The sequence below is a fragment of the Anomaloglossus baeobatrachus genome, chromosome 1 (genome assembly GCF_048569485.1).
Source record: "Anomaloglossus baeobatrachus isolate aAnoBae1 chromosome 1, aAnoBae1.hap1, whole genome shotgun sequence".
Taxonomy (NCBI): domain Eukaryota; kingdom Metazoa; phylum Chordata; class Amphibia; order Anura; family Aromobatidae; genus Anomaloglossus; species Anomaloglossus baeobatrachus.
The window spans coordinates 284098523-284123783 of NC_134353.1; the positions used below are offsets into that span (position 1 = coordinate 284098523).

The 25261-nt window shown below is 39.4% G+C and overlaps 12 non-coding genes across 12 annotated transcripts; 6 read left to right on the forward strand and 6 right to left on the reverse strand.

The window, feature by feature from the left end:
• TRNAF-GAA (transfer RNA phenylalanine (anticodon GAA)) lies at nt 1–73 on the reverse strand. Its single transcript has one exon. It is a non-coding gene; the product is annotated as a tRNA-Phe (tRNA).
• Nucleotides 74–2317: 2244 nt separating this feature from the next.
• Nucleotides 2318–2390, reverse strand: TRNAF-GAA (transfer RNA phenylalanine (anticodon GAA)). The gene has a single exon. It is a non-coding gene; the product is annotated as a tRNA-Phe (tRNA).
• A 6110-nt stretch (nt 2391–8500) lies between these two features.
• TRNAF-GAA (transfer RNA phenylalanine (anticodon GAA)) lies at nt 8501–8573 on the reverse strand. The gene has a single exon. It is a non-coding gene; the product is annotated as a tRNA-Phe (tRNA).
• Nucleotides 8574–8713: 140 nt separating this feature from the next.
• On the forward strand, nt 8714–8796 carry TRNAQ-CUG (transfer RNA glutamine (anticodon CUG)). The gene has a single exon. It is a non-coding gene; the product is annotated as a tRNA-Gln (tRNA).
• A 1251-nt stretch (nt 8797–10047) lies between these two features.
• On the reverse strand, nt 10048–10120 carry TRNAF-GAA (transfer RNA phenylalanine (anticodon GAA)). The gene has a single exon. It is a non-coding gene; the product is annotated as a tRNA-Phe (tRNA).
• Nucleotides 10121–13915: 3795 nt separating this feature from the next.
• Nucleotides 13916–13988, reverse strand: TRNAF-GAA (transfer RNA phenylalanine (anticodon GAA)). The gene has a single exon. It is a non-coding gene; the product is annotated as a tRNA-Phe (tRNA).
• Nucleotides 13989–14904: 916 nt separating this feature from the next.
• TRNAP-CGG (transfer RNA proline (anticodon CGG)) lies at nt 14905–14987 on the forward strand. The gene has a single exon. It is a non-coding gene; the product is annotated as a tRNA-Pro (tRNA).
• A 689-nt stretch (nt 14988–15676) lies between these two features.
• On the forward strand, nt 15677–15759 carry TRNAQ-CUG (transfer RNA glutamine (anticodon CUG)). The gene has a single exon. It is a non-coding gene; the product is annotated as a tRNA-Gln (tRNA).
• A 2024-nt stretch (nt 15760–17783) lies between these two features.
• On the reverse strand, nt 17784–17856 carry TRNAF-GAA (transfer RNA phenylalanine (anticodon GAA)). Its single transcript has one exon. It is a non-coding gene; the product is annotated as a tRNA-Phe (tRNA).
• Nucleotides 17857–17997: 141 nt separating this feature from the next.
• Nucleotides 17998–18080, forward strand: TRNAL-CAG (transfer RNA leucine (anticodon CAG)). The gene has a single exon. It is a non-coding gene; the product is annotated as a tRNA-Leu (tRNA).
• A 692-nt stretch (nt 18081–18772) lies between these two features.
• On the forward strand, nt 18773–18855 carry TRNAL-CAG (transfer RNA leucine (anticodon CAG)). Its single transcript has one exon. It is a non-coding gene; the product is annotated as a tRNA-Leu (tRNA).
• Nucleotides 18856–19545: 690 nt separating this feature from the next.
• TRNAL-CAG (transfer RNA leucine (anticodon CAG)) lies at nt 19546–19628 on the forward strand. Its single transcript has one exon. It is a non-coding gene; the product is annotated as a tRNA-Leu (tRNA).
• Nucleotides 19629–25261: the final 5633 nt, after the last annotated feature.

The window sequence follows — 25261 nt, forward strand, 5'->3', positions numbered from 1 at the left end:
TGCTGAAACCCGGGATCGGACCAGGGACCTTTAGATCTTCAGTCTAACGCTCTCCCAACTGAGCTATTTCAGCAACCTACAAAGTTAAAGCTACAGCATTGCAAGGCAAACTCAAAGGCGTTAATACATTTTCAGTTCAAAATTTGCATTTTTTTGGGGCCAAACAAAAAATGTGTTTGTTTTTAGAAAGTGTGAATTTTCCACAGTTGTGCTTGTCAGGATGGCCGAGCGGTCCAAGGTGCTGCGTTCAGGTCGCAGTCTCTACTTGAAGCGTGGGTTCGAATCCCACTTCTGACAGGGTTCTGTTACATTACAATCATGTTTTTTTTTTTTTTCATTTTCACTATGTCCCTCTGTCACAATTCAGACATTTCCACACACCAGATTAGTCCAAGGACAAAGCCAATGAGAACCCTCTGGATCCTCAATCCTGTCTGTCACAATCATGTTGTTCTCTGCTGCACTATCAGTAAGAAGAGGGAGGTGAAAAATCTCATAAAATAAACTTCAAGATACACAAAATCTTAAAGATCCTTAGCACTTTATGTTGATATTTCTCAGATTTTTTTTCTGATTTCCTCCATACTACTTCGACTTCAACTTAATTTTTCAGTATAACTACTTTCATTTTCTTCTCGCATTAGTGACTGTTCTGAAAAGAGATACTTAAAACTGTTTTTTTCAGGTATATCTGCACTTCACAAAGAATGAAAATCTTGCTAAAAGCATATGGAGAAAGAACTTTATCTCAAATCACTCATACTTAAAAACAGCGTGCTGAAACCCGGGATCGGACCAGGGACCTTTAGTCTAACGCTCTCCCAACTGAGCTATTTCAGCAACCTACAAAGTTAAAGCTACAGCATTGCAAGGCAAACTCAAAGGCGTTAATAAATTTTCAGTTCAAAAATTGCATTTTTTGGGGCCAAACAAAAAATGTGTTTGTTTTTAGAAAGTGTGAATTTTCCACAGTTGTGCTTGTCAGGATGGCCAAGCGGTCCAAGGCGCTTCGTTCAGGTCGCAGTCTCTACTTGAGGCCTTGGGTTCCAATCCCACTTCTGACAGGTTTCTGTTACATTGCAGTCATGTGTTTTTTTTTTTTTTCATTTTCACTATGTCCCTCTGTCACAATTCAGACATTTCCACAAACCAGATTAGTCCAAGGACAAAGCCAATGAGAACCCTCTGGATCCTCAATCTTGTCTGTCACAATCATGTTGTTCTCTGCTGCACTATCAGTAAGAAGAGGGAGGTGGAAAATCTCATAAAATAAACCTCAAGATACACAAAATCTTAAAGATCCTTAGCACTTTATGTTGATATTTCTCAGATTTTTTTTCCAATTTCCAAAATACTACTTCGACTTCAACTTAATTTTTCAGTATAACTGCTTTCATTTTCTTCTCGCATTAGTGCCTACTCTGAAAAGAGATACTTAAAACTGTTTTTTTCAGGTATATCTGCACTTCACAAAGAATGAAAATCTTGCTAAATGCATATGGAGAAAGAACTTTATCTCAAATCACTCATACTTAAAAACAGCGTGCTGAAACCCAGGATCGGACCAGGCACCTTTAGATCTTCAGTCTAACTCTCTCCCAACTGAGCTATTTCAGCAACCTACAAAGTTAAAGCTACAGCATTGCAAGGCAAACTCAAAGGCGTTAATAAATTTTCAGTTCAAAATTTGCCTTTTTTTGGGGCCAAACAAAAAATGTGTTTGTTTTTAGAAAGTGTGAATTTTCCACAGTTGTGCTTGTCAGGATGGCCGAGCGGTCCAAGGCGCTGCGTTCAGGTCGCAGTTTCTACTTGAGGCGTGGGTTCGAATCCCACTTCTGACAGGTTTCTGTTACATTACAATCATGTTTTTTTTTTTTTCATTTTCACTATGTCCCTCTGTCACAATTCAGACATTTCCACAAACCAGATTAGTCCAAGGACAAAGCCAATGAGAACCCTCTGGATCCTCAATCCTGTCTGTCACAATCATGTTGTTTTCTGCTGCACTATCAGTAAGAAGAGGGAGGTGAAAAATCTCATAAAATAAACCTCAAGATACACAAAATCTTAAAGATCCTTAGCACTTTATGTTGATATTTCTCAGATTTTTTTTCTGATTTCCTCCATACTACTTCGACTTCAACCTAATTTTTCAGTATAACTACTTTCATTTTCTTCTCGCATTAGTGACTGTTCTGAAAATAGATACTTAAATCTGTTTTTTCAGGTATATCTGCACTTCACAAAGAATGAAAATCTTGCTAAATGCATATGGAGAAAGAACTTTATCTCAAATCACTCATACTTAAAAACAGCGTGCTGAAACCCGGGATCGGACCAGGGACCTTTAGATCTTCAGTCTAACGCTCTCCCAACTGAGCTATTTCAGCAACCTACAAAGTTAAAGCTACAGCATTGCAAGGCAAACTCAAAGGCGTTAATAAATTTTCAGTTCAAAATTTGCATTTTTTGGGGCCAAACAAAAAATGTGTTTGTTTTTAGAAAGTGTGAATTATCCACAGTTGTGCTTGTCAGGATGGCCGAGCGGTCCAAGGCGCTGCGTTCAGGTTGCAGTCTCTACTTGTGGCGTGGGTTTGAATTGCACTTCTGACAGGTTTCTGTTACATTACAGTCATGTTTTTGTTTTTTTTCATTTTCACTATGTCCCTCTGTCACAATTCAGACATTTCCACAAACCAGATTAGTCCAAGGACAAAGCCAATGAGAACCCTCTGGATCCTCAGTCCTGTCTGTCACAATCATGTTGTTCTTTGCTGCGCTATCAGTAAAAAGAGGGAGGTGAAAAATCTCATAAAATAAACCTCAAGATACACAAAATCTTAAAGATCCTTAGCACTTTATGTTGATATTTCTCAGATTTTTTTTCCGATTTCCTCCATACTACTTCGACTTCAACTTCATTTTTCAGTATAACTACTTCCATTTTCTTCTCGCATTAGTGACTGTTCTGAAAAGAGATACTTAAAACTGTTTTTTTCAGGTATATCTGCACTTCACAAAGAATGAAAATCTTGCTAAATGCATATGGAGAAAGAACTTTATCTCAAATCACTCATGCCTAAAAACAGCGTGCTGAAAACCGGGTTCCGACCAAGAACCTTTAGATCTTCAGTCTATCGCTCTCCCAACTGAGCTATTTCAGCAACCTACAAAGTTAATGCTACAGCATTGCAAGGCAAACTCAAAGGCGTTAATACATTTTCAGTTCAAAATTTGCATTTTTTTGGGGCCAAACAAAAAATGTGTTTGTTTTTAGAAAGTGTGAATTTTCCACAGTTGTGCTTGTCAGGATGGCCGAGCGGTCCAAGGTGCTGCGTTCAGGTCGGAGTCTCTACTTGAGGCGTGGGTTCGAATCCCACTTCTGACAGGTTTCTGTTACATTACAATCATGTTTTTTTTTTTTTTTCATTTTCACTATGTTCCTCTGTCACAATTCAGACATTTCCACAAACCAGATTAGTCCAAGGACAAAGCCAATGAGAACCCTCTGGATCCTCAATCCTGTCTGTCACAATCATGTTGTTCTCTGCTGCACTATCAGTAAGAAGAGGGAGGTGAAAAATCTCATAAAATAAACCTCAAGATACATAAAATCTTAAAGATCCTCAGCACTTTATGTTGATATTTCTCAGATTTTTTTTCCGATTTCCTCCATACTACTTCGACTTCAACTTAATTTTTCAGTATAACTACTTTCATTTTCTTCTCGCATTAGTGACTGTTCTGAAAAGAGATACTTAAAACTGTTTTTTTCAGGTATATCTGCACTTCACAAAGAATGAAAATCTTGCTAAATGCATATGGAGAAAGAATTTTATCTCAAATCACTCATACTTAAAAACAGCGTGCTGAAACCCGGGATCGGACAAGGGACCTTTAGATCTTCAGTCTAACGCTCTCCCAACTGAGCTATTTCAGCAACCTACAAAGTTAAAGCTACTGCATTGCAAGGCAAACTCAAAGGCGTTAATAAATTTTCAGTTCAAAATTTGCATTTTTTGGGGCCAAACAAAAAATGTGTTTATTTTTAGAAAGTGTGAATTTTTCACAGTTGTGCTTCTCAGGATGTCCGAGCGGTCCAAGGCGCTACGTTCAAGTAGCAGTCTCTATTTGAGGCGTGGGTTCAAATCCCACTTCTGACAGGTTTCTGTTACATTACAGTCATGGTTTTTTTTTTTTTCATTTTCACTATGTCCCTCTGTCACAATTCAGACATTTCCACAAACCAGATTAGTCCAAGGACAAAGCCAATGAGAACCCTCTGGATCCTCAATCTTGTCTGTCACAATCATGTTGTTCTCTGCTGCACTATCAGTAAAAAGAGGGAGGTGAAAAATCTCATAAAATAAGCTCAAGATACACAAAATCTTAAAGATCCTTAGCACTTTATGTTGATATTTCTCAGATTTTTTTTCCGATTTCCTCCATACTACTTCGACTTCAACTTAATTTTTCAGAATAACTACTTTTATTTTCTTCTCGCATTAGTGACTGTTCTGAAAAGAGATACTTAAAACTGTATTTTTCAGGTATATCTGCACTTCACAAAGAATGAAAATCTTGCTAAATGCATATGGAGAAAGAACTTTATCTCAAATCACTCATGCTTAAAAACAGCGTGCTGAAAACCGGGATCGGACCAAGGACCTTTAGATCTTCAGTCTAACGCTCTCCCAACTGAGCTATTTCAGCAACCTACAAAGTTAAAGCTACAGCATTGCAAGGCAAACTCAAAGGCGTTAATAAATTTTCAGTTCAAAATTTGCATTTTTGGGGCCAATCAAAAAATGTGTTTGTTTTTAGAAAGTGTGATTTTTCCACAGTTGTGCTTGTCAGGATGGCTGAGCGGTCCAAGGCGCTGTGTTCAGGTCGCAGTCTCTACTTGAGGCGTGGGTTCGAATCCCACTTCTGACAGGTTTCTGTTACATTACAATCACGTTTTGTTTTTTTTCATTTTCACTATGTCCCTCTGTCACAATTCAGACATTTCCACAAACCAGATTAGTCCAAGGACAAAGCCAATGAGAACCCTCTGGATCCTCAATCCTGTCTGCCACAATCATGTTGTTCTCTGCTGCACTATCAGTAAGAAGAGGGAGGTGGAAAATCTCATAAAATAAACCTCAAGATACACAAAATCTTAAAGATCCTTAGCACTTTATGTTGATATGTCTCAGATTTTTTCTCCGATTTCCTCCATACTACTTCGACTTCAACTTAATTTTTCAGTATAACTACTTTCATTTTCTTCTCGCATTAGTGACTGTTCTGAAAAGAGATACTTAAAACTGTTTTTTTCAGGTATATCTGCACTTCACAAAGAATGAAAATCTTGCTAAATGCATATGGAGAAAGAACTTTATCTCAAATCACTCATACTTAAAAACAGCATGCTGAAACCCAGGATCGGACCAGGGACCTTTAGTCTAACGCTCTCCCAACTGAGCTATTTCAGCAACCTACAAAGTTAAAGCTACAGCATTGCAAGGCAAACTCAAAGGCGTTAATACATTTTCAGTTCAAAATTTGCATTTTTTTTGGGGCCAAACAAAAAATGTGTTTGTTTTTAGAAAGTGTGAATTTTCCACAGTTGTGCTTGTCGGGATGGCCGAGCGGTCCAAGGTGCTGCTTTCAGGTCGCAGTCTCTACTTGAGGCATGGGTTCGAATCCCACTTCTGACAGGTTTCTGTTACATTACAATCATGTTTTTTTTTTTCATTTTCACTATGTCCCTCTGTCACAATTCAGACATTTCCACAAACCAGATTAGTCCAAGGACAAAGCAAATGAGAACCCTCTGGATCCTCAATCCTGTCTGTCACAATCATGTTGTTCTCTGCTGCACTATCAGTAAGAAGAGGGAGGTGAAAAATCTCATAAAATAAACCTCAAGATACACAAAATCTTAAAGATCCTTAGCACTTTATGTTGATATTTCTCAGATTTTTTTTCTGTTTTCCTCCATACTACTTCGACTTCAACTTAATTTTTCAGTATAACTACTTTCATTTTCTTCTCGCATTAGTGACTGTTCTAAAAAGAGATACTTAAAACTGTTTTTTTCAGGTATATCTGCACTTCTCAAAGAATGAAAATCTTGCTAAATGCATATGGAGAAAGAACTTTATCTCAAATCACTCATACTTAAAAACAGCGTACTGAAACCCGGGATCGGACCAGGGACCTTTAGATCTTCAGTCTAACGCTCTCCCAACTGAGCTATTTCAGCAACCTACAAAGTTAAAGCTACAGCATTGCAAGGCAAACTCAAAGGCGTTAATACATTTTCAGTTCAAAATTTGCCTTTTTTTGGGGCCAAAAAAAAATGTGTTTGTTTTTAGAAAGTGTGAATTTTCCACAGTTGTGCTTGTCAGGATGGCCGAGCGGTCCAAGGTGCTGTGTTCAGGTCGCAGTCTCTACTTGAGGCGTGGGTTCGAATCCCACTTCTGACAGGTTTCTGTTAAATTACAATCATGTTTTGTTTTTTTTTCATTTTCACTATGTCCCTCTGTCACAATTCAGACATTTCCACAAACCAGATTAGTCCAAGGACAAAGCCAATGAGAACCCTCTGGATCCTCAATCCTGTCTGTCACAATCATGTTGTTCTCTGCTGCACTATCAGTAAGAAGAGGGAGGTGGAAAATCTCATAAAATAAACCTCAAGATACACAAAATCTTAAAGATCCTTAGCACTTTATGTTGATATTTCTCAGATTTTTTCTCCGATTTCCTCCATACTACTTCGACTTCAACTTAATTTTTCAGTATAACTACTTTCATTTTCTTCTCGCATTAGTGACTGTTCTGAAAAGAGATACTTAAAACTGTTTTTTTCAGGTATATCTGCACTTCACAAAGAATGAAAATCTTGCTAAATGCATATGGAGAAAGAACTTTATCTTAAATCACTCATACTTAAAAACAGCGTGCTGAAACCCAGGATCGGACCAGGGACCTTTAGATCTTCAGTCTAACGCTCTCCCAACTGAGCTATTTCAGCAACCTACAAAGTTAAAGCTACAGCATTGCAAGGCAAACTCAAAGGCGTTAATACATTTTCAGTTCAAAATTTGCATTTTTTTGGGGCCAAACAAAAAATGTGTTTGTTTTTAGAAAGTGTGAATTTTCCACAGTCGTGCTTGTCAGGATGGCCGAGCGGTCCAAGGCGCTGCATTCAGGTCACAGTCTCTACTTGAGGCGTGGGTTCGAATCCCACTTCTGACAGTTTTCTGTTACATTACAATCATGGTTTTTTTTTTTTCATTTTCACTATGTCCCTCTGTCACAATTCAGACATTTCCACAAACCAGATTAGTCCAAGGACAAAGCCAATGAGAACCCTCTGGATCCTCAATCCTGTCTGTCACAATCATGTTGTTCTCTGCTGCACTATCAGTAAGAAGAGGGAGGTGAAAAATCTCATAAAAAAAAACCTCAAGATACACAAAATCTTAAAGATCCTTAGCACTTTATGTTGATATTTCTCAGATTTTTTTTCTGATTTCCTCCATACTACTTCGACTTCAACTTAATTTTTCAGTATAACTACTTTCATTTTCTTCTCGCATTAGTGACTGTTCTGAAAAGAGATACTTAAAACTGTTTTTTTCAGGTATATCTGCACTTCACAAAGAATGAAAATCTTGCTAAATGCATATGGAGAACGAACTTTATCTCAAATCACTCATACTTAAAAACAGCGTGCTGAAACCCGGGATCGGACCAGGGACCTTTAGATTTTCAGTCTAAAGCTCTCCCAACTGAGCTATTTCAGCAACCTACAAAGTTAAAGCTACAGCATTGCAAGGCAAACTCAAAGGCGTTAATACATTTTCCGTTCAAAATTTGCATTTTTGGGGCCAAACAAAAAATGTGTTTGTTTTTAGAAAGTGTGAATTTTCCACAGTTGTGCTTGTCAGGATGGCCGAGCGGTCCAAGGCGCTGCGTTCAGGTCGCAGTCTCTACTTGAGGCGTGGGTTCGAATCCCACCTCTGACAGGTTTCTGTTACATTACAATCATGTTTTGTTTTTTTTTTCATTTTCACTATGTCCCTCTGTCACAATTCAGACATTTCCACAAACCAGATTAGTCCAAGGACAAAGCCAATGAGAACCCTCTGGATCCTCAATCTTGTCTGTCACAATCATGTTGATCTCTGCTGCGCTATCAGTAAGAAGAGGGAGGTGATAAATCTCATAAAATAAACCTCAAGATACACAAAATCTTAAAGATCCTTAGCATTTTATGTTGATATTTCTCAGATTTTTTTTCCGATTTCCTCCATACTACTTCGACTTCAACTTAATTTTTCAGTATAACTACTTTCATTTTCTTCTCGCATTAGTGACTGTTCTGAAAAGAGATACTTAAAACTGTTTTTTTCAGGTATATCTGCACTTCACAAAGAATGAAAATCTTGCTAAATGCATATGGAGAAAGAACTTTATCTCAAATCACTCATACTTAAAAACAGCGTGCTGAAACCCGGGATCGGACCAGGGACCTTTAGATCTTCAGTCTAACGCTCTTCCAACTGAGCTATTTCAGCAACCCACAAAGTTAAAGCTACAGCATTGCAAGGCAAACTCAAAGGCGTTAATAAATTTTCAGTTCAAAATTTGCATTTTTTGGGGCCAAACAAAAAATGTGTTTGTTTTTAGAAAGTGTGAATTTTCCACATTTGTGCTTGTCAGGATGGCCGAGCGGTCCAAGGCGCTGCGTTCTGGTCGCAGTCTCTACTTGAGGCATGGGTTTGAATCCCACTTCTGACAGGTTTCTGTTACATTACAATCATGTTTTTTTTTTTTTTCATTTTCACTATGTCCCTCTGTCACAATTCAGACATTTCCACAAACCAGATTAGTCCAAGGACAAAGCCAATGAGAACCCTCTGGATCCTCAATCCTGTCTGTCACAATCATGTTGTTCTCTGCTGCACTATCAGTAAGAAGATGGAGGTGAAAAATCTCATAAAATAAGCATCAAGATACACAAAATCTTAAAGATCCTTAGCACTTTATGTTGATATTTCTCAGATTTTTTTTCTGATTTCCTCCATACTACTTCGACTTCAACTTAATTTTTCAGTATAACTACTTTCATTTTCTATTCGCATTAGTGACTGTTCTGAAAAGAGATACTTAAAACTGTTTTTTTCAGGTATATCTGCACTTCACAAAGAATGAAAATCTTGCTAAATGCATATGGAGAAAGAACTTTATCTCAAATCACTCATACTTAAAAACAGCATGCTGAAACCCAGGATCGGACCAGGGAGCTTTAGATCTTCAGTCTAATGCTCTCCCAACTGAGCTATTTCAGCAACCTACAAAGTTAAAGCTACAGCATTGCAAGGCAAACTCAAAGGCGTTAATACATTTTCAGTTCAAAATTTGCATTTTTTTGGGGCCAAACAAAAAATGTGTTTGTTTTTAGAAAGTGTGAATTTTCCACAGTTGTGCTTGTCAGGATGGCCGAGCAGTCCAAGGCCCTGCATTCAGGTCACAGTCTCTACTTGAGGCGTGGGTTCGAATCCCACTTCTGACAGGTTTCTGTTACATTACAATCATGTTTTTTTTTTTTCATTTTTACTATGTCCCTCTGTCACAATTCAGACATTTCCACAAACCAGATTAGTCCAAGGACAAAGCCAATGAGAACCCTCTGGATCCTCAATCCTGTCTGTCACAATCATGTTGTTCTCTGCTGCACTATCAGTAAGAAGAGGGAGGTGAAAAATCTCATAAAATAAACCTCAAGATACACAAAATCTTAAAGATCCTTAGCACTTTATGTTGATATTTCTCAGATTTTTTTTCTGATTTCCTCCATACTACTTCGACTTCAACTTAATTTTTCAGTATAACTACTTTCATTTTCTTCTCGCATTAGTGACTGTTCTAAAAAGAGATACTTAAAACTGTTTTTTTCAGGTATATCTGCACTTCACAAACAATGAAAATCTTGCTAAATGCATATGGAGAAAGAACTTTATCTCAAATCACTCATACTTAAAAACAGCGTGCTGAAACCCGGGATCGGACCAGGGACCTTTAGATCTTCAGTCTAACGCTCTCCCAACTGAGCTATTTCAGCAACCTACAAAGTTAAAGCTACAGCATTGCAAGGCAAACTCAAAGGCGTTAATAAATTTTCAGTTCAAAATTTGCATTTTTTGGGGCCAAACAAAAAATGTGTTTGTTTTTAGAAAGTGTGAATTTTCCACAGTTGTGCTTGTCAGGATGGCCGAGCGGTCCAGGGCGCTGCGTTCAGGTCGCAGTCTCTACTTGAGGCGTCGGTTCGAATCCCACTTCTGACAGGTTTCTGTTACATTACAGTCATGTTTTTTTTTTTTTTTCATTTTCACTATGTCCCTCTGTCACAATTCAGACATTTCCACAAACCAGATTAGTCCAAGGACAAAGCCAGTGAGAACCCTCTGGATCCTCAATCTTGTCTGTCACAATCATGTTGTTCTCTGCTGCACTATCAGTAAGAAGAGGGAGGTGAAAAATCTCATAAAATAAACCTCAAGATACACAAAATCTTAAAGATCCTTAGCACTTTATGTTGATATTTCTCAGATTTTTTTTCTGATTTCCTCCATACTACTTCGACTTCAACTTAATTTTTCAGTATAACTACTTTCATTTTCTTCTCGCATTAGTGTCTATTCTGAAAAGAGATACTTAAAACTGTTTTTTTCAGGTATATCTGCACTTCACAAAGAATGAAAATCTTGCTAAATGCATATGGAGAAAGAACTTTATCTCAAATCACTCATGCTTAAAAACAGCTTGCTGAAACCCGGGATCGGACCAGGAACCTTTAGATCTTCAGTCTAACGCTCTCCCAACTGAGTTGTTTCAGCAACCTACAAAGTTAAAGCTACAGCATTGCAAGGCAAACTCAAAGGCGTTAATAAATTTTCAGTTCAAAATTTGCATTTTTGGGGCCAAACAAAAAATGTGTTTGTTTTTAGAAAGTGTGAATTTTCCACAGTTGTGCTTGTCAGGATGGCCGAGCAGTCCAAGGCCCTGCATTCAGGTCGCAGTCTCTACTTGAGGCGTGGGGTCGAATCCCACTTCTGACAGGTTTCTGTTACATTACAATCATGGTTTTTTTTTTTTCATTTTTACTATGTCCCTCTGTCACAATTCAGACATTTCCACAAACCAGATTAGTCCAAGGACAAAGCCAATGAGAACCCTCTGGATCCTCAATCCTGTCTGTCACAATCATGTTGTTCTCTGCTGCACTATCAGTAAGAAGAGGGAGGTGAAAAATCTCATAAAATAAACCTCAAGATACACAAAATCTTAAAGATCCTTAGCACTTTATGTTGATATTTCTCAGATTTTTTTTCTGATTTCCTCCATACTACTTCGACTTCAACTTAATTTTTCAGTAAAACTACTTTCATTTTCTTCTCGCATTAGTGACTGTTCTAAAAAGAGATACTTAAAACTGTTTTTTTCAGGTATATCTGCACTTCACAAACAATGAAAATCTTGCTAAATGCATATGGAGAAAGAACTTTATCTCAAATCACTCATACTTAAAAACAGCGTGCTGAAACCCGGGATAGGACCAGGGACCTTTAGATCTTCAGTCTAACGCTCTCCCAAATGAGCTATTTCAGCAACCTACAAAGTTAAAGCTACAGCATTGCAAGGCAAACTCAAAGGCGTTAATACATTTTCAGTTCAAAATTTGCATTTTTTTGGGGCCAAACAAAAAATGTGTTTGTTTTTAGAAAGTGTGAATTTTCCACAGTTGTGCTTGTCAGGATGGCCGAGCGGTCCAAGGCGCTGCGTTCAGGTCGCAGGCTCTACTTGAGGCGTGGGTTTGAATCCCACTTCTGACAGGTTTCTGTTACATTACAATCATGGTTTTTTTTTTTTCATTTTCACTATGTCCCTCTGTCACAATTCAGACATTTCCACAAACCAGATTAGTCCAAGGACAAAGCCAATGAGAACCCTCTGGATCCTCAATCCTGTCTGTCACAATCATGTTGTTCTCTGCTGCACTATCAGTAAGAAGAGGGAGGTGAAAAATCTCATAAAATAAACCTCAAGATACACAAAATCTTAAAGATCCTTTGCACTTTATGTTGATATTTCTCAGATTTTTTTTCTGATTTCCTCCATACTACTTCGACTTCAACTTAATTTTTCAGTATAACTACTTTCATTTTCTTCTCGCATTAGTGACTGTTCTGAAAAGAGATACTTAAAACAGTTTTTTTCAGGTATATCTGCACTTCACAAAGAATGAAAATCTTGCTAAATGCATATGGAGAAAGAACTTTATCTCAAATCACTCATACTTAAAAACAGCGTGCTGAAACCCGGGATCAGACCAGGGACCTTTAGCTCTTCAGTCTAACGCTCTCCTAACTGAGCTATTTCAGCAACCTACAAAGTTAAAGCTACAGCATTGCAAGGCAAACTCAAAGGTGTTAATACATTTTCAGTTCAAAATTTGCATTTTTTTGGGGCCAAACAAAAAATGTGTTTGTTTTTAGAAAGTGTGAATTTCCCATGGTTGTGCTTGTCAGGATGGCCGAGCGGTCCAAGGCGCTGCGTTCAGGTCGCAGTCTCTACTTGAGGCGTGGGTTCCAATCCAACTTCTGACAGGTTTCTGTTACATTACAATCATGTTTTTTTTATTTTCATTTTCACTATGTCCCTCTGTCACAATTCAGACATTTCCACAAACCAGATTAGTCCAAGGACAAAGCCAGTGAGAACCCTCTGGATCCTCAATCTTGTCTGTCACAATCATGTTGTTCTCTGCTGCACTATTTGTAAGATGAGGGAGGTGAAAAATCTCATAAAATAAGCCTTAAGATACACAAAATCTTAAAGATCCTTAGCACTTTATGTTGATATTTCTCAGATTTTTTTTCTGATTTCCTCCATACTACTTCGACTTCAACTTCAACTTAATTTTTCAGTATAACTACTTTCATTTTCTTCTCGCATTAGTGACTGTTCTGAAAAGAGATACTTAAAACTGTTTTTTTCAGGTATATCTGCACTTCACAAAGAATGAAAATCTTGCTAAATGCATATGGAGAAAGAACTTTATCTCAAATCACTCATACTTAAAAACAGCGTGCTGAAACCCGGGATCGGACCAGGGACCTTTAGTCTAACGCTCTCCCAACTGAGCTATTTCAGCAACCTACAAAGTTAAAGCTACAGCATTGCAAGGCAAACTCAAAGGCGTTAATAAATTTTCAGTTCAAAATTTGCCTTTTTTTGGGGCCAAACAAAAAATGTGTTTGTTTTTAGAAAGTGTGAATTTTCCACAGTTGTGCTTGTCAGGATGGCCGAGCGGTCCAAGGCGCTGCGTTCAGGTCGCAGTCTCTACTTGAGGCGTGGGTTTGAATCCCACTTCTGACAGGTTTCTGTTACATTACAATCATGTTTTGTTTTTTTTTCATTTCCACTATGTCCCTCTGTCACAATTCAGACATTTCCACAAACCAGATTAGTCCAAGGACAAAGCCAATGAGAACCCTCTGGATCCTCAATCCTGTCTGTCACAATCATGTTGTTCTCTGCTGCACTATCAGTAAGAAGATGGAGGTGAAAAATCTCATAAATTAAGCCTCAAGATACACAAAATCTTAAAGATCCTTAGCACTTTATGTTGATATTTCTCAGATTTTTTTTCCAATTTCCTCCATACTACTTCGACTTCAACTTAATTTTTCAGTATAACTACTTTCATTTTCTTCTCGCATTAGTGACTGTTCTGAAAAGAGATACTTAAAACTGTTTTTTTCAGGTATATCTGCACTTCACAAAGAATGAAAATCTTGCTAAATGCATATGGAGAAAGAACTTTATCTCAAATCACTCATACTTAAAAACAGCGTGCTGAAACCCGGGATCGGACCAGGGACCTTTAGATTTTCAGTCTAATGCTCTCCCAACTGAGCTATTTCAGCAACTTAACAAAGTTAAAGCTACAGCATTGCAAGGCAAACTCAAAGGCGTTAATACATTTTCAGTTCAAAATTTGAATTTTTTTCGGGCCAAACAAAAAATGTGTTTGTTTTTAGAAAGTGTGAATTTTCCACAGTTGTGCTTGTCAGGATGGCTGAGCGGTCCAAGGCGCTGCGTTCAGGTCGCAGTCTCTACTTGAGGCGTGGGTTCGAATCCCATTTCTGACAGGTTTCTGTTACATTACAATCATGGTTTTTTTTTTTTCATTTTCACTATGTCCCTCTGTCACAATTCAGACATTTCCACAAACCAGATTAGTCCAAGGACAAAGCCTATGAGAACCCTCTGGATCCTCAATCCTGTCTGTCACAATCATGTTGTTCTCTGCTGCACTATCAGTAAGAAGAGGGAGGTGAAAAATCTCATAAAATAAACCTCAAGATACACAAAATTTTAAAGATCCTTGGCACTTTATGTTGATATTTCTAAGATTTTTTTTCTGATTTCCTCCATACTACTTCGACTTCAACTTAATTTTTCAGTATAACTACTTTCATTTTCTTCTCACATTAGTGACTGTTCTGAAAAGAGAAACTTAAAACTGTTTTTTTCAGGTATATCTGTACTTCACAAAGAATGAAAACCTTGCTAAATGCATATGGAGAAAGAACTTTATCTCAAATCACTCATACTTAAAAACAGCGTGCTGAAACCCGGGATCGGACCAGGGACCTTTAGAGCTTCAGTCTAACGCTCGCCCAACTGAGCTATTTCAGCAACCTACAAAGATAAAGCTACAGCATTGCAAGGCAAACTCAAAGGCGTTAATACATTTTCAGTTCAAAATTAGCATTTTTTTGGGGCCAAACAAAAAATGTGTTTGTTTTTAGAAAGTGTGAATTTTCCACAGTTGTGCTTGTCAGGATGGCCGAGCGGTCCAAGGCGCTGTGTTCGGGTCGCAGTTTCTACTTGAGGCATGGGTTCGAATCCCACTTCTGATAGGTTTCTGTTACATTACAATCATGGGTTTTTTTTTTCATTTTCACTATGTCCCTCTGTCACAATTCAGACATTTCCACAAACCAGATTAGTCCAAGGACAAAGCCAATGAGAACCCTCTGGATCCTCAATCCTGTCTGTCACAATCATGTTGTTCTCTGCTGCACTATCAGTAAGAAGAGGGAGGTGAAAAATCTCATAAAATAAACCTCAAGATACACAAAATCTTAAAGATCCTTAGCACTTTATGTTGATATTTCTCAGATTTTTTTTCTGATTTCCTCCATACTACTTCGAATTCAACTTAATTTTTCAGTATAACTACTTTCATTTTCTTCTCGCATTAGTGACTGTTCTGAAAAGAGATACTTAAAACTGTTTTTTTCAGGTATATCTGCACTTCACAAAGAATGAAAATCTTGCTAAATGCATATGGAGAAAGAACTTTATCTCAAATCACTCATACTTAAAAACAGCGTGCTGAAACCCGGGATCGGACCAGGGACCTTTAGATCTTCAATCTAACGCTCTTCCAACTGAGCTATTTCAGCAACCCACAAAGTTAAAGCTACAGCATTGCAAGGCAAACTCAAAGGCGTTAATACATTTTCAGTTCAAAATTTGCATTTTTTGGGGCCAAACAAAAAATGTGTTTGTTTTTAGAAAGTGTGAATTTTCCACAGTTGTGCTTGTCAGGATGGCCGAGCGGTCCAAGGCGCTGCGTTCTGGTCGCAGCCTCTACTTGAGGCATGGGTTCGAATCCCACTTCTGACAGGTTTCTGTTACATTACAATCATGTTTTTTTTTTTTTTCATTTTTACTATGTCCCTCTGTCACAATTCAGACATTTCCACAAACCAGATTAGTCCAAGGACAAAGCCAATGAGAACCCTCTGGATCCTCAATCCTGTCTGTCACAATCATGTTGTTCTCTGCTGCACTATCAGTAAGAAGAGGGAGGTGAAAAATCTCATAAAATAAACCTCAAGATACACAAAATCTTAAAGATCCTTAGCACTTTATGTTGATATTTCTCAGATTTTTTTTCTGATTTCCTCCATACTACTTCGACTTCAACTTAATTTTTCAGTATAACTACTTTCATTTTCTTCTCGCATTAGTGACTGTTCTAAAAAGAGATACTTAAAACTGTTTTTTTCAGGTATATCTGCACTTCACAAACAATGAAAATCTTGCTAAATGCATATGGAGAAAGAACTTTATCTCAAATCACTCATACTTAAAAACAGCGTGCTGAAACCCGGGATCGGACCAGGAACCTTTAGATCTTCAGTCTAACGCTCTCCCAACTGAGCTATTTCAGCAACCTACAAAGTTAAAGCTACAGCATTGCAAGGCAAACTCAAAGGCGTTAATAAATTTTCAGTTCAAAATTTGCATTTTTTGGGGCCAAACAAAAAATGTGTTTGTTTTTAGAAAGTGTGAATTTTCCACAGTTGTGCTTGTCAGGATGGCAGAGCGGTCCAGGGCGCTGCGTTCAGGTCGCAGTCTCTACTTGAGGCGTCGGTTCGAATCCCACTTCTGACAGGTTTCTGTTACATTACAGTCATGTTTTTTTTTTTTTTTCATTTTCACTATGTCCCTCTGTCACAATTCAGACATTTCCACAAACCAGATTAGTCCAAGGACAAAGCCAGTGAGAACCCTCTGGATCCTCAATCTTGTCTGTCACAATCATGTTGTTCTCTGCTGCACTATTTGTAAGATGAGGGAGGTGAAAAATCTCATAAAATAAGCCTTAAGATACACAAAATCTTAAAGATCCTTAGCACTTTATGTTGATATTTCTCAGATTTTTTTTCCGATTTCCTCCATACTACTTCGACTTCAACTTAATTTTTCAGTATAACTACTTTCATTTTCTTCTCGCATTAGTGTCTATTCTGAAAAGAGATACTTAAAACTGTTTTTTTCAGGTATATCTGCACTTCACAAAGAATGAAAATCTTGCTAAATGCATATGGAGAAAGAACTTTATCTCAAATCACTCATGCTTAAAAACAGCTTGCTGAAACCCGGGATCGGACCAGGAACCTTTAGATCTTCAGTCTAACGCTCTCCCAACTGAGTTGTTTCAGCAACCTACAAAGTTAAAGCTACAGCATTGCAAGGCAAACTCAAAGGCGTTAATAAATTTTCAGTTCAAAATTTGCATTTTTGGGGCCAAACAAAAAATGTGTTTGTTTTTAGAAAGTGTGAATTTTCCACAGTTGTGCTTGTCAGGATGGCCGAGCAGTCCAAGGCCCTGCATTCAGGTCGCAGTCTCTACTTGAGGCGTGGGGTCGAATCCCACTTCTGACAGGTTTCTGTTACATTACAATCATGTTTTTTTTTTTTCATTTTTACTATGTCCCTCTGTCACAATTCAGACATTTCCACAAACCAGATTAGTCCAAGGACAAAGCCAATGAGAACCCTCTGGATCCTCAATCCTGTCTGTCACAATCATGTTGTTCTCTGCTGCACTATCAGTAAGAAGAGGGAGGTGAAAAATCTCATAAAATAAACCTCAAGATACACAAAATCTTAAAGATCCTTAGCACTTTATGTTGATATTTCTCAGATTTTTTTTCTGATTTCCTCCATACTACTTCGACTTCAACTTAATTTTTCAGTAAAACTACTTTCATTTTCTTCTCGCATTAGTGACTGTTCTAAAAAGAGATACTTAAAACTGTTTTTTTCAGGTATATCTGCACTTCACAAACAATGAAAACCTTGCTAAATGCATATGGAGAAAGAACTTTATCTCAAATCACTCATACTTAAAAACAGCGTGCTGAAACCCGGGATCGGACCAGGGACCTTTAGATCTTCAGTCTAACGCTCTCCCAACTGAGCTATTTCAGCAACCTACAAAGTTAAAGCTACAGCATTGCAAGGCAAACTCAAAGGCGTTAATACATTTTCAGTTCAAAATTTGCATTTTTTTGGGGCCAAACAAAAAATGTGTTTGTTTTTAGAAAGTGTGAATTTTCCACAGTTGTGCTTGTCAGGATGGCCGAGCGGTCCAAGGCGCTGCGTTCAGGTCGCAGTCTCTACTTGAGGCGTGGGTTCGAATCCCACTTCTGACAGGTTTCTGTTACATTACAATCATGTTTTGTTCTTTTTTCATTTCCACTATGTCCCTCTGTCACAATTCAGACATTTCCACAAACCAGATTAGTCCAAGGACAAAGCCAATGAGAACACTCTGGATCCTCAATCCTGTCTGTCACAATCATGTTGTTCTCTGCTGCACTATCAGTAAGAAGATGGAGGTGAAAAATCTCATAAATTAAGCCTCAAGATACACAAAATCTTAAAGATCCTTAGCACTTTATGTTGATCTTTCTCAGATTTTTTTTCCAATTTCCTCCATACTACTTCGACTTCAACTTAATTTTTCAGTATAACTACTTTCATTTTCTTCTCGCATTAGTGACTGTTCTGAAAAGAGATACTTAAAACTGTTTTTTTCAGGTATATCTGCACTTCACAAAGAATGAAAATCTTGCTAAATGCATATGGAGAAAGAACTTTATCTCAAATCACTCATACTTAAAAACAGCGTGCTGAAACCCGGGATCGGACCAGGGACCTTTAGATCTTCAGTCTAACGCTCGCCCAACTGAGCTATTTCAGCAACCTACAAAGTTAGAGATACAGCATTGCAAGGCAAACTCAAAGGCGTTAATACATTTTCAGTTCAAAATTTGCATTTTTTTGGGGCCAAACAAAAAATGTGTTTGTTTTTAGAAAGTGTGAATTTTCAACAGTTGTGCTTGTCAGGATGGCCGAGCGGTCCAAGGCGCTGCGTTCAGGTCGCAGTCTCTACTTGAGGCGTGGGTTCGAATCCCACTTCTGACAGGTTTCTGTTACATTACAATCATGTTTTTTTTTTTTTTCATTTTCACTATGTCCCTCTGTCACAATTCAGATATTTCCACAAGCCAGATTAGTCCAAGGACAAAGCCAATGAGAACCCTCTGGATCCTCAATCCTGTCTGTCACAATCATGTTGTTCTCTGCTGCACTATCAGTAAGAAGAGGGAGGTGAAAAATCTCATAAAATAAACCTCAAGATACACAAAATCTTAAAGATCCTTAGCACTTTATGTTGATATTTCTCAGATTTTTTTTCTGATTTCCTCCATACTACTTCGACTTCAACTTAATTTTTCAGTATAACTACTTTCATTTTCTTCTCGCATTAGTGACTGTTCTGAAAAGAGATACTTAAAACTGTTTTTTTCAGGTATATCTGCACTTCACAAAGAATGAAAATCTTGCTAAATGCATATGGAGAAAGAACTTTATCTCAAATCACTCATACTTAAAAACAGCGTGCTGAAACCCGGGATCGGACCAGGGACCTTTAGATCTTCAGTCTAACGCTCTCCCAACTGAGCTATTTCTGCAACTTACAAAGTTAAAGCTACAGCATTGCAAGGCAAACTCAAAGGCGTTAATAAATTTTCAGTTCAAAATTTGCATTTTTGGGGCCAAACAAAAAATGTGTTTGTTTTTAGAAAGTGTGAATTTTTCACAGTTGTGCTTGTCAGGATGGCCGAGCGGTCCAAGGCGCTGCGTTCAGGTCGCAGTCTCTACTTGAGGCGTGGGTTCGAATCCCACTTCTGACAGGTTTCTGTTACATTACAATCATGTTTTTTTTTTTTTTTCATTTTCACTATGTCCCTCTGTCACAATTCAGACATTTCCACAAACCAGATTAGTCCAAGGACAAAGCCAATGAGAACCTTCTGGATCCTCATTCCTGTCTGTCACAATCATGTTGTTCTCTGCTGCACTATCAGTAAGAAGAGGGAGGTGAAAAATCTCATAAAATAAACCTCAAGATTAGAGTTGAGCGCGGTTCTAGGTTCGAGGTTCTCCAGTTCTAGGCTCGAGTGATTTTGGGGGCTGTTCGAGATCGAACTAGAACTCGAGCTTTTTGCAAAAGCTCGATAGTTCTAGATACGTTCGAGAACGGTTCTAGCAGCAAAAAGCAGGGCTTTTTACAGCTACAGTGTGCAGGGAGCAATCCTGGCAGCCTGCCACAAGCTGGTAACCAAGATAAACATCGGGTATCCAACCAAAGCGCTTTGGTTAGTTACCTGATGTTTATCCTAGTTACGTGCAGGAAGCCCACACTTCCCCGCTCAGCTCACTCCGCCCCCTCCTGCCCGTGGCATTTACACATACATACACACACACACACGGTCCCGCTCGGCTTACCTGCGGTGATGAAGTCCCGCCATCCCGACCTCAGCGCTGTCACTGTCCTCCATGGCCGCCGCTTGTCACATCACCTTCTCTCGCTTCCGACTAGAGACTGTCTAGCGGTGACGTCACGGGCCTCTCGCGATACTTGGTGTGAAGGCGACGGTCATTGAACTCAGTGACAGGGGCTGTCAGTGTGCTGGAGATCAGCGCAGGTAATGTACCTCGCTGACAGCAGCACTTGTCATCCCCTGCAGTGACCTGGGCTGACCCATTGATGTTAGCTCAGGTCACTGCATTGCTCTCCCAGCCAATGGGGAACATCCTGCTCTTCATTGACTGGGACAGTGTGGATCATCATGGCAACCCCTTGGATTACAGCAGACCTGGATTTGTTTTTCATTCTAATAAATTGGTTAAAGAGGGAATGTTTTGGGGAGTGTTTTTTCAAATAAAAATGTGTTTGTCGTCTATTTTTTTTATTACTGACTGGGTTGGTGATGTCGGGTATCTGATAGACGCCTGACCTCACCAACCCCAGGGCTTGATGCCAGGTGACATTACACATCTGGTATTAACCCCATATATTACCCCGTTTGCCACCGCACCAGGGCGCGGGATGAGCTGGGGCGAAGCACCAGGATTGGCGCATCTAATGGATGCGCCACTTCTGGGGCGGCTGCGGCCTGCTATTTTTAGGCTGGGGAGAGTCCAATAACCATGGACCTCCCTAGTCTGAGAATATCAGGCCCTAGCTGTCTGCTTTACCTTGGCTGGTGATCCAATTTTGGGGGACCCCTACGTGGTTTTTTTTTTAATTATTTATTTAATTTAAAATAACAGCGTGGGGTGCCCTCAGTTTTGGATTACCAGCCAAGGTGAGGTTGCCAGCTGTGATCTGCAGGGTGCAGCCGTCTGCTTTACCCTAGCTGGCTACAAAAATAGGGGGAACCCTACGTCATTTTTTTTTTCATTTTTTTGGCTAAATACAAAGTTAAGCACCCGTTAGTGCCACATGAAAGGCACCAAAGGGTGCTCCACTTTTTCTCCACTTTTTCTCCACTTTTTCTCCATTTTTTTCAACACTTTTTCAACACTTTTTCAACACTTTTTCAACACTTTTTATCCATTTTTTCTCCACTTTTTCTCCACTTTTTCTCCACATTTTCTACATTTTTTCTCCACTTTTACTCCACTTTTTCTCCACTTTTTCTCCATTTTTTTCTCCACTTTTTCTCCACTTTTTCTCCACTTTTTCTCCACTTTTTCTCCACTTTTTCTCCACTTCTTCTCCACATTTTCTCCACTTCTTCTCCACATTTTCTACATTTTTTCTCCACTTTTACTCCACTTTTTCTCCACTTTTTCTCCATTTTTTTCTCCACTTTTTCTCCACTTTTTCTCCACTTTTTCTCCACTTTTTCTCCACTTTTTCTCCACTTCTTCTCCACTTTTTCTTCACTTCTTCTCCACTTCTTCTCCACTTTTTATCCACTTTTTATCCATTTTTTCTCCACTTTTTCTCCACTTTTTCTCCACTTTTTCTCCATTTTTTTCTCCACTTTTTATCCATTTTTTCTCCACTTTTTCTCCACTTTTTCTCTACTTTTTCTCCATTTTTTCTCCATTGTTTCTCCACTTTTTCTCCACTTTTTCTCCATTTTTTTCTCCACTTTTTATCCATTTTTTTCTCCACTTTTTCTCCACTTTTTCTCCACTTTTTCTCCGTTCTTTTTCTCCGTTCTTTTTCTATGGTCGGTCTACCCATTAGCTCTGCCATGCATACTGTAGCTCTACACCTACTGCACATGTTACTTTATGATTGACATCTCTTTCATACCAGAGCTGTCTAAGCCTATTCTGACCCCATATTTGTCATTACTATATTGTCCTTGTACTGTATTATGACATTTGTATCATGTGTTTCATTTCTTGCTGTGTTGCAATTTTTTTGCTGCTTCCCAATTGTACCTCTACATTGTTCGAGTTTTTGTTATTGTTCTCTCACTCTTATGTGATACTGATTATTGTCATTTTTCATGATTACATGCAGATAAGTCCAATCTGACGAAGGCTCAGGCCGAAACGTCATTTGTAACTTGTTTTGGACAAAAACATATATGCTTCTGAAAATTTTTTTTTCTTAATACGGACCAATAAAGAGTGATTTTGCATTACTATCCGTTGTGACTTACTGACTTAGTCTGGGAGATTTAGAGTGCCGAGGTTACTCACTAATTTTATCTATTATTACCTCTGAGCACCTATATACCAGTGAGCAGAGCTTCCTCTACAGTAGTTCTCCTGATTAGGCATGCCCTTACCTCATGATAGGGCATTGCAGCTTTGGTAGCAACCATTACGACATGGACTTTGCTGCTGTGGACCCGGGGAGAGTGAGTGCAGATTCATTGCACCCACACTCCTCACATGAAGGGTCCGCACTCCTAGAAAATGGGGGATACGTTCCCTGAGTGTCTCCCCCCATATTCTAGACGGTCCAGAGTCGTCGTGGGACTCCTTTATTTTTTTTCTTACAATAAATTGGTGAAAGAGGAAATGTTTTGGGGACTGTTTTTTCAAATAAATTTCTTTTGTCGATTTTTTTTTTTTGTTAGTACTGACAGTTTATGATGTTGGGTATCTAATAGACGCCATGACATCACAAACTGCTGGGCTTGATCTCAGGTGACTTTACAGCTAGTATCAACCCGATTTATTACCCCGTTTGCCACTGCACCAGGGCACGGGATGAGCTGGGGTGAAGCGCCAGGATTGGCGCATCTAGTGGATGCGCCACGTCTGGGGTGCCTGCGGCCTGCTATTTTTAGGCTGTGAAGGCCCAATAACTATGGACCTTCCCACCCTGAGAATACCAGACCACAGCTGTCCGCTTTACCTTGGCTGGTGATCCAATTTGGGGGGGACCCTACTTTTATTGTGTAATTATTAATATTTATAAAATAATTATAAAAAAGAGCCTGAGGGGACCTCCACATTGGATCCCCAACCACGGTAAAGCTGCCAGCTGTGGTTTTCAGGCTACAGCCGTCTGCTTTACCCTAGCTGGCTATCAAAAATGGGGGGACCCAACGTCATTTTTTTTTTAACTATTTTTTAAATAGAAAAAATTAATGGGCTTCCCTGTATTTTGATTGCCAACCAAGGTAACGGCAGGCAGATGGGGGTGGCAACCCATAGCTGTCTGCTTTATCTGCTGAGAATCAAAAATACCGCGGAGCGCTACGTCATTTTTTTAAAGATTTATTTTTACAGCACTGTGATGTCCAGCAATCAAAATACAGGGAAGCCCATTTTGTTTTTAGTTATTTAAATAAATAATTAAAAAAAATATATATGGGCTCCCGCTGCATTTTTTGTATTGCTAGCTAAGGGTAATCCAAGCAGCTACTGGCTGCTAACCCCCACTGCTTGGTGTTACCTTCACTGGCAATGGAAAATCCAGGGAAGCATTTTTTATTTTTTTTGCCAAAAAACTACAAAAAAAGTACGTGAGCTTCGCCATATTTTTGTATGCTAGCCAGGTATAGCAGGCAGGTGCTGGAAGAGTTGGATACAGCGCCAGAAGATGGCGCTTCTATGAAAGTGCCATTTTCTGAGGCGGCTGCAGACTGCAATTCGCAGCAGTGGGGCCCAGAAAGCTCAGGCCAACCTGTGCTGCGGATTCCAATCCCCAGCTGCCTAGTTGTACCTGGCTGGACACAAAAATGGGGCGAAGCCTACGTAATTTGTTTTCTAATTATTTCATGAAATTCATGAAATAAAAAAAGGGCTTCCCTTTATTTTTGGTTCCCAGCCGGGTACAAATAGGCAACTGGGGGTTGGGGGCAGCCGTACCTGCCTGCTGTACCTGGCTAGCATACAAAAATATGGCGAAGCCCACATAATTTTTTCAGGGGGCAAAAAACTTCTGCATACAGTCCTGGATGGAGTATGCTGAGCCTTGTAGTTCTGCAGCTGCTGTCTGTCTGTATGGAGAAGAGCAGACAGCAGCTGCAGAACTACAAGGCTCAGCATACTCCATCCAGGACTGTATGAAGAAGTTTTTTGCCCACCAAAAAAATGACGTGGGCTTTGCCATATTTTTGTATGCTAGCAAGGTACAGCAGGCAGCCACGGGCTGCCTCCAACCCCCAGTTGCCTATTTGTACCCGGCTGGGAACCAAAAATATAGGGAAGCCCGTTTTTTTTTAATTATTTCACTTATTTCATGAAATAATTAAAAAACAAATGACGTGGGCTTCGCCCCATTTTTGTGTCCAGCCGGGTACAACTAGGCAGCTGGGGATTGGAATCCGCAGCACAGGTTAGCCCGAGGTTTCTGGGCGCCTCTGCTGCGGATTTCAGTCCGCAGCCGTCCCAGAAAATGGCGCTCTCATAGAAGCGCCATCATCTGGCGCTGTATCCAACTCTTCCAACAGCCCTGGAGCCGGGTGGCCTGTTGGGTAATCATGAGTTAATACTGGCTTTGTTTTACTAGCCAGTATTAAGCCAGAGATTCTTAATGTTAGGCACGTTTGACCCGGCCATTAAGAATTTCCATTAAAGGGTTAAAAAAAAGACACCACACAGAGAAAAAATACTTTAATAGAAATAAATACACAGACACATTAGAGACTCCATCTTTATTACCCCCAGTCAGCCCTCCACGATCCTGCTCTTCTGTCTTCTTTCGTTCTAGTGTAGTAGTAGTGACGATTGCAGTGAGGATGAGGTTCACCAGCCCATCACTTGGGGCTGGGGAACCTCATCCTCACTACAATCCTCAATAGTGTAGTAGTAGTGACGATTGTAGTGAGGATGAGGTTCACCAGCCCATCACTTGGGGCTGGGGAACCTCATCCTCACTACAATCCTCACTACAATCAGGAAGCAGCGTGCAGCCTTCACTCCGTGAGTGATCAGTGCTGGCTGTCAGCGGTAACAGCGGTAACGCTGACAGACGCGTTACCATAGCAACGGTGCTCTCGGAGCTGCAGTTAGCGGTGACGTCACCGCTAACTGCGTTGCTATGGCAACGGTGATCTCCGTT